The sequence below is a fragment of the Terrapene carolina genome, unplaced genomic scaffold (genome assembly GCF_002925995.2).
Source record: "Terrapene carolina triunguis isolate 2854851 unplaced genomic scaffold, T_m_triunguis-2.0 Scaffold210, whole genome shotgun sequence".
Classification (NCBI taxonomy): Eukaryota; Metazoa; Chordata; order Testudines; family Emydidae; genus Terrapene; species Terrapene triunguis.
Window position 1 is genome coordinate 8182719 of NW_020664561.1, and position 12184 is coordinate 8194902.

Sequence of the window (12184 nt, forward strand, 5' to 3'; positions counted from 1 at the left end):
CATCTGCCTCAGGGAAAGGTGTATGATAAGCTGCGAGGTGTTGAGAACGGCCACAAGTGCAGCGATGGTCGCAGCGTGATCCATGATCGCAGTGCTGTGGCGTCCGCGCTGTCACTGACCAGAAAAGTGCGCGAACTGATTTCCCGCCGGCGCTTTCATGGAGGGAGGGAGGGCGTTAGTGACGGACGGATGACGACAAATTTTTTTTACCCAGAAGGCATTGGCGGCTCGACCCAGAATTCCGATGGGCAGCGGGGACTGCGGGAACTGTGGGATAGCTGCCCACAGTGCACCGCTTCCAATATCGACGCTCGCCCCGTTAGTGTGGACTCACAAAGTCGAATTACTGTCCTTAGTGTGTCCTTAGTGTGGACACACACGTTCGACTTTGCAATATCGATTCCACATATTCGATTTAAGTAAAATCGAATTACCCTCGTAGTGTAGACATACCCTTATAAAACACCGACAGTTGAGTGGAGTGAGGTACTACCAGCAATAGGGCTGCTGTGTGATCAGGACAGAATAGAGAATTTTGAACGCAGAGTGGAATAGCATACGACAAACAAATGAAGATTTAACTTCAACTTCTTTATCATCACTAGTAGTTCAACCCAATCTTTGTGCTATGTTTCCTGGGCTGAAAGGAGTAGGAATTAATCTCTTGCCTCTCCCAGTCACAACAGCTACAGGTGAGCATTCTTTTTCCTCATTGAATAGAATTTTGTGTTCTGAAAGAAGTCACCTTCTGCCTGTTCATGAGCATATCATGAAGGACTGGAAGTAACGGGGACACAAGAAGCCACCAAAGAGTGCAAAATTACAACAAGAAACCAAGAAGGATGTAGATGTAGTGCTTCATAGTAGGCTTGAGTAGCCCACTTTAATTTTTGTGATGATTTTAAAACATGAGTTAAATCTAATAAAATGGTTGTGAAACATTTTTCAGTTTTTACTATGGTGCCATACAGCTCACCTTCGCCCTCATGGTCTCAACCCTCGTTGGCCCTCACCCCCTGAATATTCCAACACCCCCCTCCCCATTTCAATTCCTGGGGAAAACACTCCAGGTAAGGGTGCTGGTAGACTGAGGGGCAGGGGATAGATCCATGCTGAACCACAGGAGCCTACAAAGACGTGGACAGTTCCGGTTCATGGTTTAAAATCTCTGTAGTGAATCTAGCAATGCTTCATGGTTCCCTGGAGGGGGCTCTTTCAGCCAGGGTAGCACTAGGTGGGAGCCCTAGCTTCTGTCACTCCTCTGGCATCACAGGGAGGGTGGGATTTTTGTTTTAAACACAAGCAATTTACACTTGCATTTGGAAGTACAGTAACTGCTTTTGAGTTTTCTGAACTGCAATGGCTGCATTATCCAGTAGATGGCATCAGTGCAGCAATGCTGTTTCTTAATCTAGCTTTAGCTAAAAGGGAGAGGTGCTCTTTCCAAATGTATATTGCTTCCTTTCCCTCTTAGGGATTTCTACCACACCTCCCTGGTTTTGTCCTCTTTTATTTAATACAATTCATGTTATGACAAGATCAGTCTAAAACAATTATTTTGAGTACTTTCAGGTTTGGAGGGGTTGGATTAATTAATCAGTTTGTCCAATTAAATTACCTCTTTATAAACTCATATTCTAGAAGAGACAATATTATTTTGGCTTTGGTAGATGCACTATTCCACTTTTACAGAGATTTGCAAGAACCTGCTATGTGCACTAGAATAGAAACTTAGTGGGAAGTGGGGGGGAATAAAGAGGTAAGATAAAGTCAGATCCATTGTGATGAGAGGGAGAATGTACGTAGTTTTAAGCATCAGTTATGGCCAGAATTGTAGAAAATTGATAAGGGAAGCAAAGGGACAAGGAGGAAATCTATGCCCAGGAGAGTTAAGGACAAAGGAGTTATTTTAAAATATACTAAGAACAACAAAAATTCTACCAATAGTAATGGTCCATTACTAGCTGGGAATGGTAGAATTATCAATAAAGCAGAAAAGGCAGAAGTATTCAATAAATATTTCTGGTCTGTATTTGGAGAGAGAAGTAGATGGCACCATACCCTAAAACACACTTTCTGTTCCACTACTCTGTCTCAACAGGATGTTAAACAGAGGCCACTAAAGTTAGACATTTTAAAATCAGCAGGTCTGGATAACTTGTTTCCAAGAGTTTTAAAAGAGCTGTCAGAGGAGCTTGCTGGACACTTAATTTTCAATAAGTGTTGGAACACTGGGGAAGTTTGAGACGACTAGAAGGAAGCTAATTGTATGTCAATACTTAAAAGGATAAGTGGGATGGCTTAAATAATTATAGGCCTGTCAGTTTGACATCAATCCTTAGTGAGATAATGGAGTATTGTTACGGTACTCAGTTAATAAAGAAATTAAAGGAGGGTAATTAATGCCAATCAACATGGATTTATGGACAATACATCCTGTCAAACTTCATATCTCTCTTTGAGATTACAAGTGTGGCTGATAAAGATAATAGTGTTGATGTAATATACTTAGACTGATGTATGATGTTTGACTTGGTACCGCATGACATTTTGATTAAAAATCAAAACAACTGACTGATCGGTCTCAACATGTAATTGTAAATGGGTAATAACTAAGTATGTGTGTTTCTAGTGGGGGCCCTGGAGGGATCTATTCTTGGCCTTATGCTAATTAACATTTTTATCAATGACCAGTACAAAACCATCAATCATCACTGATAAAGTTTCATAGAATCACAGAGTTGTAAAGGACCTCAGGAGATCATCTAGTCCAACCCCCTGCTCAAAGCAGGACCAATCCCCAGACAGATTTTTGCCTCAGATCCCTAAATGGCCCCCTCCAGGATTGAACTCACAACCCTGGGTTTAGCAGGCCAATGCTCAAACCACTGAGCTATCCCTCCCCCCAAGTTTGCAGATGACACACAAATTGGGGGAGTGGGTAAATAATGAAGAGGACGGGTCACTGACACGGAGCATTCTAGATTACTTTGTAAGCTGGGGACAAGTAAACAATATGCATTTTAATAAATGTAAATGCGCACAGCTAGGAACAAAGAATGTAGGCCATACTTACAGGATGGGGGATTCTATCCTAGGAAGCAGAGATTGTGAAAAAGATTTGGGGGGTGGTGGATAATCAGCTGAACATGAGTTCCCAGTGCGATGCTGTGACCAAAAAGCCTAATGCAATCCTTGAATGCATCAATGGGAATATCGAGTAGGAGAAGAGAGGTTATTTTACCTCTGTATTTGGCACGGGCGTGACCGCTGCTGGAATACCATGGCCAGTTCTGGTGCCTACAATTCAAGAAGAAAGTTGATAATCTGGAGAGGGTCAGAGAAGAGCCAGGAGAATGATCAAAGGATTAGAAAACATGCCTTGTATTGATGGACTCAAGGAGCTCAATCTATTTCGCTTAACAAAGCAAAGGTTAAGGAGTGACTTGATCACAGCCTATAAAAGCCTACATGGGGAACAAATATTTAATGTCTTTTCAATCTAGCAGAGCGAGATCTAACATGATCCAATGGCTGGAAGTTGCCACTAGACAAATTCAGACTGGAAATAAGGTGCAAATGTTTAACAGTGAGAGTAATTAATCATTGGAACAATTTACCAAGAGTTGTGATGGGGGGTTTGGACAGCTCATGATAGGGTCGTTTCCTTTTGCAACGAAGGACAACTATGCGCCAGAGTCTCAGCGGAGACTTCAATGGAGTTATGCTGATTTATGCCAGCTGAGGATCAGGCTCTACGTACCAGGCCAAGGGAAATGGACTGCTTAGCTTTGAGAAGCAATACAATACTTTCTCTTCTATTGATTCTGTTTTCATTGGACAAGCAAGTGAAATAGCCGGGGAAAGCCTTTCCCAACATTCAGAGTTCATTTACCTGTCTATCAGGCTCTTCCAGAGCCGGAGGAGTGCTTGATAATCAGAGTGAGAAGAGCTTGACTTGTTTCCAAGTGTGCCTGTGTAATGCACTGGGCAGTGTTTGCTACTGGTCCCCCTCTGCATCTGCTCCACAGCAGAGAGGAGTCTAGTACAGCACTCGTAGGGAGAGGCTGGCACTGTAACACCTCATGCTCTTAGCCCTGTTTCAGGCCCTAGGGTCAACCAAGCTGTAGCCCCTTCCCTTGGAGAGGCGTCCATTTGGACACAATGGAGTTGTTTAATCTGTTAACTCAAGAGATGAAGATCAGCTCAAAGGATGGTACGCATAGCATAAATAAGGGGCGAGAGGAAAGATATAGATGAGCTATTTGTAATGGCAACCACAACAGGGGTCTTGTTTTCCAGTTTTCTACTGGTAGAGCTTCCCCTGATTACCAGAGAAATAGAGCATTAGGAATCAAATCAAAGCATGTTTCGTAGGAATTGCTCTCAGAGCAATTATTGACCCCATCAGTAATAACAGGACATCACAATTAATGGCCGAGCTGTAGAGGCAGTACATGAATGTAATTCTCTGGGCTCATACATACCCCACCATGGAGGCTGCTTCAAAGAAATCAGAAGAAGCCTGCGGATGGCTCACTCAGACATGGCTTCCCTCATGAAAGGCTATCTCAAAACCTACCAAGGTTCGACTGGTGAAAAGCTTTATTTTTTTTCCATAGCAACTTATGGAAGTGAATCTTTGGAAACTAAAGCTGCAACCAAGGAGATAACTGATGACTCTGAGCTGTGGTGCTGGCTCCTACAATCTGTTCAGTATCTCCTGCGAGGAAAAAGTGATGAATGCTTATGTTAGAAATAATATTGGAGAGAAGTAGCCCCTGCTGTCGGAAATCAACAGGCGCAAACTTATGTACTTCGGTCACATCAGGCATAGAGAGGGAAATAGCCTTGAGAAGGCTATGGAGGAAGGAATGGTGGCAGGTCATCGTAGTAGGGGATGACCACTGAGGAGATGGTAGATGGTTTGCAGCATATCACTGAGCAGCTAGCTGCCAAGCATGCAAAATTAGCAATGGATCAAGAAGGCTTCCAAAAAAAAATTTGCTATGATGTCCCCTGTATTCAGACATGAGTTGAATGGATGTGCTCTTAGAGGTGGATGGGCTAGCTACAGGCGCTGAGGGGGCAGGGGTTTCGGTGGCGCAGCGCTCGGGGGGGGGGGGGGGGTGGGGGGGGGGGGGCCCCCTTTTTTTTTTTTGCCTGGGGCAGCAAAAAAGTTAGAGCCGGCCCTGGTTAAAGAGCTGAAAAAGTGTAACCGTCCTCAGCACGTGCCACCTTCCAAGGCTTCATCCCCCTCCATCCCTGCAACCCTGTGGAGCAGGTAAAGAGCCCCATTTTGGGGGAAACTGAGGCAGAGAACAGGGACGTGACTTGCCCAGGGTCACCCGGGGAGTCATTGTCGGAGTCCTGCTTTGAACACAGGAGATCGAGGCTCCTAGTTCTGCACTGGCTCAGACCATTAGACCAGAGGCCTTCAAGCCCTGAGCTCTGCACCTGCCCACACAAGGTATTAATCTGGGATTCAGGGGCAGCACACTGCAAGTTTTCAGTGAAGAAATATGGCTGGCTCGAGCCCTTATGGCTACAAAGAAAATCTTCCATAGGTGATGGGCGTCTAGCCGACACAGTTCTGTCTGCCTGAGTCTGCAGCGAGCTTGGGACAACAGCTCTAGGAAATGTGGCAGTAACTGTTAAGTCTAATTACGACACTGTCAGAGCCAGATTTTCATGTAACATGAGTGACCAGTTGTGTGGTGCACAACCACTGCAAGTGTGCGAGCAACTTAGGTTAAGTGCAGCTGAACCCTGGGAGGGCTGCAGCACCCAAGAGATTTTTGTTCTCCCACTGAATGACAGCAGATGCACCAGTAACTTTACTAGGTAGAAGTTTAGTGGCCACATTAGGGCCATATCCTCCCCACTCCCAGCATTGGGCCAACTGCCCCTCATCATCCTGATTGCTTGTATTGTTATTGATGGGAGATCTGCTGTGGATTGAGGGGCTCAGTCCTGGCCCAACATTCGAAATAAATTGCCCTGAGTTTCAGAAGTACTGAGAACCCTGGAGTTCCCACAGACAGTAGGGGAACCGCAGGTGCTCAGCATCTCTGAAAATCAGGCCCAGAATGACACTGACGCCTCTGCCCTGGGGCAGAGCTCTCTGAGTAAGGGGCTTCAGCAGCAATTGGCATGGGGCAGAGTAAAGCAACCAGGAGGGTCATGACGGAGGTTGGAACTCTGTCCTCGCCTCACACCTGTGGGGAAGACAGGCCTTCAGACACCGCCTCCTGCCTGCATTGCACTTTCCAGCCCAGGAGCAAGGAACCATTTCATACCTTAGCGCTGGGGGGGAGCTGAAGCCCAGAACGGGGAAGTAACTTGCCTGAAGTCATCCAGTGAGTTGGCGCCAGGATGGAGAACAGAAGCCAGATCCCGACTCCCAGCTCTATGCTCTGATCCCCAAAACAGCCCTTTCCAGATCCGGGGGGGAGGGGGAGTAGGAGGGACTCTAGCCACGTGCAGGAGACCCAAGGCCATTTATTTTCATTAAATATGTAGACTAAATAATGAAAATAATAAATTTTCAAGGCGAATGTGTATTAATTCTAATGAACAATGCCACATTATGCAGTATTCATTTTTGAAAGTTTATAATAAGCGATGCTCTGGGGGGAGGGAGGGAGGGCGCAAGGTGGAAGTTTCACCTAGGGCGCAAAATATCCTTGCACCGGCCCTGAATGTACCACCATACACTTCCCTGGCAGACTCTGCTACCATACACGCCCTGCCCATTGACACACCAGCAGAATCAGCTGCAGTTGGAGGATCAACACCATGTTAATAAAAACCTGATGAGGGGCATGAGCAAGTTAGAAATAGCCTATGAAGGTAAAAGTTAGACCCTAAGGTGCGGCTCTTCTTCTGCTCCACTTCTAAGTTTTGGAGTTTAGGCTTTTTCTATCAGCTAGCTCAAGATAGCTGGTTCTGTCCCCCGTTCTGCCACAAATTCGTCATGTGACCTTGAGCAAGTCACTTAGTTTCTAGTTGCCTTAAGATCCCCTTCTGTAAAACTGGAATAATACCTTCCTGCTTAGGAGTGGTGAGGTTTAGCTCAGGGTCGTGTGACTGTTGGTTTCCAAGTGCTACAGAAGTATTAACATAGGCACAGAAGTGCTACAGAGGCGGCAGCCCTAACCAGGGCCATCCCTAGCCATTTGGGTGCCCTATGCAGCCCCCCGTCTCTCTCCCCCTCCCCCCAGGGTCTGGGAGGAAGGAGCTGTGGGGGGCCATTTTGGGGGGCCCCACAGGCTCAGAGTGGCCCGGGGGATTAGCGGGCGGCTGGGAGCAGCCCGCTCCGCTTCCCTCACCCCAGCCCCAGCTGTGTCGCTCGGGGGAGGGGGTTTGGGGGAAGGGATCCGCCACTCACCGGCAGTGGCGGGAAGCGGAGCAGCCTTTCCCCAGCCTGCTCTACTCCGCCAGCTCCCAGCTGCGGCACTCTGCTTTCTGCTGCCGGTGACAGCCAGGGGCGGGTCTTTCCCCAACCTGAGCGACATGGCTGGGGCCGCGTCTCTCTGCTTCCTGATGCCGGTGAGTGCGGGAGGCGATCCTTTCCCCGCACTCACCGGCGGTGGGAAGCGGAGCACCACAGCTGGGAGCTGGCGGAGTAGAGCAGGCTGGGGCCAGGTTGCTCCGCTTCCCGCCGCTGCTGGTGAGTGCGGGGTCGCTGGGGGAAGAGGTGGAATGGGGGCGGGCCAGGGGCAGAGCAGGGGGGAAGGTAAGAGAAAGGGCGGAAGGAGTTGTCCGGGGCTCCACACCCCCCTAGGGATGGCCCTGCCCCTTGCAGGGGGGGCTGGCCGAGGGATAGGGCTGGTCGCCGGGGCTGGTGCTGCCGCGTATGCAGCACGCAGCTGCATAGGGCACCATGAAATTTGAGGCAATTTGGTGCCCCAAATGTCATGGTGCCCTAAGCAGCTGCGTATGCTGCATATACCTAAGGACGGCCCTGGCCCTAACGAAGCTTTAGCTCGCTAGATGTAAGGTTTCTTACATGAGGTAATGGAGGGACTAGGCTGTTCTTTCTAAACATACTGCACTATTCATGAGGAATAGGTTAATAGTGGGGAATACCACAGCATGATTCATCATGCTCTCCAAGCCATTAAGATTCTCCCTCTGGAACAACACCGTTTTAATTAATTTGTCTGCTCCCCAAAGCCTGCTCCAGCGCTGAGGCCTACTGAGTATGTGACTGGAAACCCAATCACTGCCTCCTGCATAGCTCTGTGGGGTACTAACATATGCATAGCCTGAGATGAGGTTTCTTTCAGATCACTCCTTCCGCCCACACATTGAAATCTCTGCTAGTGAGCCCAACAATGCTGCCAAGGAGAGTGCACATCAGAACAGTCAGACTGGGTCAGACCAATGCTCTATCTAGCCCAGTATCCTGCCTCTAACAGAGGCCAATGCCAGGTGCTTCAGAAAGAATTAACAGGGCAGTTACCAAGTGATCCATCCCTTGTTGTCCAGTCCCAGCTTCTGGCAGCCAGAGGTTTAGGAACACCCAAAGCATGGAGATGCAACCCTGGCCATCTTGGCTAATAGCCACTGATGGACCTATCCTCTAAGAACTTATCTAAATCTTTTTTTGAACCCCGTTATACTTTTGGCCTTCACAACATCCCCTGGCAACGAGTTCCACAGGTTGACTGTGCATTGTGTGAAGTATTTCCTCTTGTCTGTTTTAAACCGGCTGCCTATTAATTTCATCAGATGACCCCTGATTCTTGTGACATGCAAAGGCATTAATAACACTTCCCTATTCACTTTCTCCAAACCATTTATGATTTTATAGACCTCTATCATATCCCCCTTTGCTCAAAGCTCTTGGGCCCAGCTTTACCCTTCATTCGAGGGGCTCAGCTCCCAGTGGAAGCTGTGCGTGACTGTAGAACTGCAGCCCATGGGTCACATACAGACCAGCTGGAAGCAGGTGTGATTTTCATTGGATTTGAATGGGATGTGGTCCCTTGTTCTTGAGGAGGAGGAGGAACGTTGCAAATGCTGGTGCTCATTAGAGGCAGGTAAGGAGGCTGGTGTCAGTTCTGATACAAGGGATTAATGTCACAGAGGGAGATGGTTATAGCCAAGGGGCAGAACCTTTTCCAGCAGCTCCAAGGCCTTGAGGCACAGAGCCCTAACCCAGTCTCTTAGCATCACCTCTGTGCCAGGAATGAACTCCTCATTCCTATTTTGAGAGGGTGATAGGCCAGGGCTTCCTGCCCTGTGGGCTGTGAAGCTGCTCCTGTCACAAAGGCAATATCAGTGCCTCATTCAGCAGCAAGGCGACTGTTTATATGATGGTAACGCCAAGGAAAATCAGACTCGCTGGGCTAGGGCAAACATAAAGCAAAACGTCATCTTTTCCCTCAAGAGCTTGCAATCTAAATACACAAGACAAAGGCTGGGAGGGGAATCAGGCTCAGAAGAGGTAAGTGATTTGCCCAAGGTCCCACATAGGTCAGTGCCTGAGCCAGGAGTAGAAGCTGTCTCCTGACTCCCAATTCAAATCCTATCTACCTGACCATGCTGCCTCCTAGTGGTTGCCTAGGCCAGGACTCCGAGCTTCCAGAGGCTTTCATGACCAACTAAAAACGGCTAAGAATGCTATGGCAACCTGCAGCGCTGCTCCATCTATGTCTTTACTGAGTGTTTCTTTGCTTTAAAGTTACTCATGATCAAAAATGGGAGAGGTACAAATACACAGAAGGAAGAATCAAATGCAGCAAGGCAAGAGTGAATGTTTGCACCTCATTTGCACTTCCTGTGGAGATTACCAGTTACAAGAGGGGAAAAACCCAGCAAGGGGCTCAGATGAGAAATGGACCTCAGTGAAACAAGAGAAGCACTGAGAGAAAAGGTCATGCTGTTTACATCGTGCCCAACATGAGCCATGTATGCACCATGAGTGAACACTGCAGATGGGAAGAAAGTGGAGGAAGGACCCTTATGCGGGTTGCAACAGCTTTCCCATCTGTCGGTTTGACAATAAATGAGACTTAACGTAGAGATGGGCCAAAAGCACTGAGGTCAGCTGGAACTCAAAGGTGCTCTGCAAATCAATTGGCTATTTTTACAGACCCTTTTCTGACTATAACTGCACTTTAACTGAGGGCGGAACAGGTTTTATTACCTCCAAGTGAGTTCAGCTTGTTAATTGCCAACTACAAAGAGATCTAGCTGTTGTAGCTGCTGGAATAGTTCCTGAGGAGTCACACAGCTCCAGGAAGGGACGCTCGGAGCAGACTCAGAGCCACATATACAGGTGTATATAAGGGCTTGGCTACACTTGTGAGTTAGAGCGCATTAAAGCAGCCCTGGGCGCCCTAGCTCACTACCCGTCCACACTGGCAAGGCACGTAGAGTGCTCTGACTCCAAGGCTAGAGCGCTCCTGGTACTCCACCTTGGCGAGAAGATTAACGCTTGGTACGCATTGGCTGAAACGCCCGGGCGTCAGTGTGAATGAGGGGTTGCATTACTGCGCTCTGATCAGCCTCCGGAAACGTCCCATAATCCCCTTAAGTCAAGTGGCCACTCTTGTCATTGTTTTGGAATCACTGCAGGCATGCGGATATGCCCTTTGAAAGCTCTGTTTCTGACAGCCGGCATGCTTATCTGCTCCGAGACAGAGCAACCATTACTGTGGAATGCTGTGTGTGAGAGAGAAAGAGGCAGGGGGAGGGGGGGCCTGCTGCTGTCTGAACTTACAAGACAGCATCGTGACATGCTCTCAGCCCCCCAAAAACCCACTCTCTCTCCTCTCACATACACACAACACACTCCCGTCACACTCCACCCCATTTGAAAAGCACGTTGCAGGCCCTTGCATGCTGGGATAGCTACCACAATGCACTGCTCTCTGTGGCCGTTGCAAGAGCTGCTAATATGGCCACGCCAGTGCACTTGCAGCTGTCAGTGTGGACAGATTGCAGCGCTTTCCCTACTGCGCTCTACGAAGGCTGGTTTAACTCAAAGTGCTCTACATCTGCAAGTGTAGCCATGCCCTTAGTTAGTGTCACTCACAGGGGCCCCCCTCAGCAAGTCCTTTACAATGACACCTTGAGGGTCATTAGCTTAGCAATGTGTCAGCTCTTTGTGACATTCTCCTCCCCTCATGCAGAGAGCCAGCGTGAGGTCTATGCTCCACTTAAACCTTCTAAGTCAGGTTTAAATGAGGCATGAGCTTTGCAGTGGCTATCCGCATAGGCTGAACTTCACCTGGAGTGAACGGACAGGTACACTTTTTAAAGAGGGCATTTTATAAGGTGCCTGTGGCAACAGAAGGGCCAAACAGAGCTATTCTCTGACCTACCCACTGGCTTGCCTTAGGACCTAGGCAGAGCTCAGCCAAAGGGTGCATGCATGGGACAGCTAAGTAATCAAAAGCAACGGCTCCTACCGCAGTGGATTTGACTAATTTTATGGCATGTTTGGTGCAAACTGGCTTTCTGCCTGCTGCCGTGGCAATGAGTCACGCTGGATGGCTGAGGAGTTTTTATGCTATTTGATTAATTTTTTGCATCATCAAGGAGATTATCTGAGCAGCCATGTGCTGGCTCCACTAGCCAGGTGAACGGATGGAATTCATTCCGATGGATCCTGGTTGAAAGCTGCTTGTGAGCACCTTGCTTGTGGGCGGCACGTAACACTACAGAATGGGAGGCAAGTCACTGAGGCTCTGGCACCCAGGCGATTCCAGCTGGGGAAAGATGCCTCAGCATAACCCTTGGGAACCACCCATGCTTGGTCCAGAACACAATGAGCACATGTAGGCCGAGTCCTTGTCCCAGTCACAGAATGGCCTTGACCCAAACGAGAAAGAAACTGAGGTTTAAACCAGCATGGAAAAAAAACCCCAGAAGCTCCACTAAGGACAGCCAGGGCAGCCAGAGCGCAGCCTCCAGCACGTGCTCGGCTGGGTGATTTTAAACTGCACCCGTTGATTCAAGGGAGGGACGGGTGAGAGACTTTGCTATTTTTAGATTGCAAACTCTCTAGGACAGGTCCTTTGCCTTCTCTGTTTGTAAAGCACCTCACATGACTAGAGCCCTATAGTAATAACTGAAGTGGGAGAGTGAGCCTGACAGCCCAGCTGTGCTTTGTCCTTCCTGTTTCAGGAGGCATTATCCTCAGAGGTTTTCTGCCATCTGGGACAACAGC

At 48.3% G+C, this 12184-nt stretch overlaps 1 protein-coding gene across 1 annotated transcript in view; it reads right to left on the minus strand.

Moving 5' to 3' along the window:
* Window positions 1–12184, minus strand: part of LOC112107428 (ankyrin repeat domain-containing protein 45) — a 33796-nt gene that overhangs the window by 11738 nt on the left and 9874 nt on the right. The window lies entirely within an intron of this gene.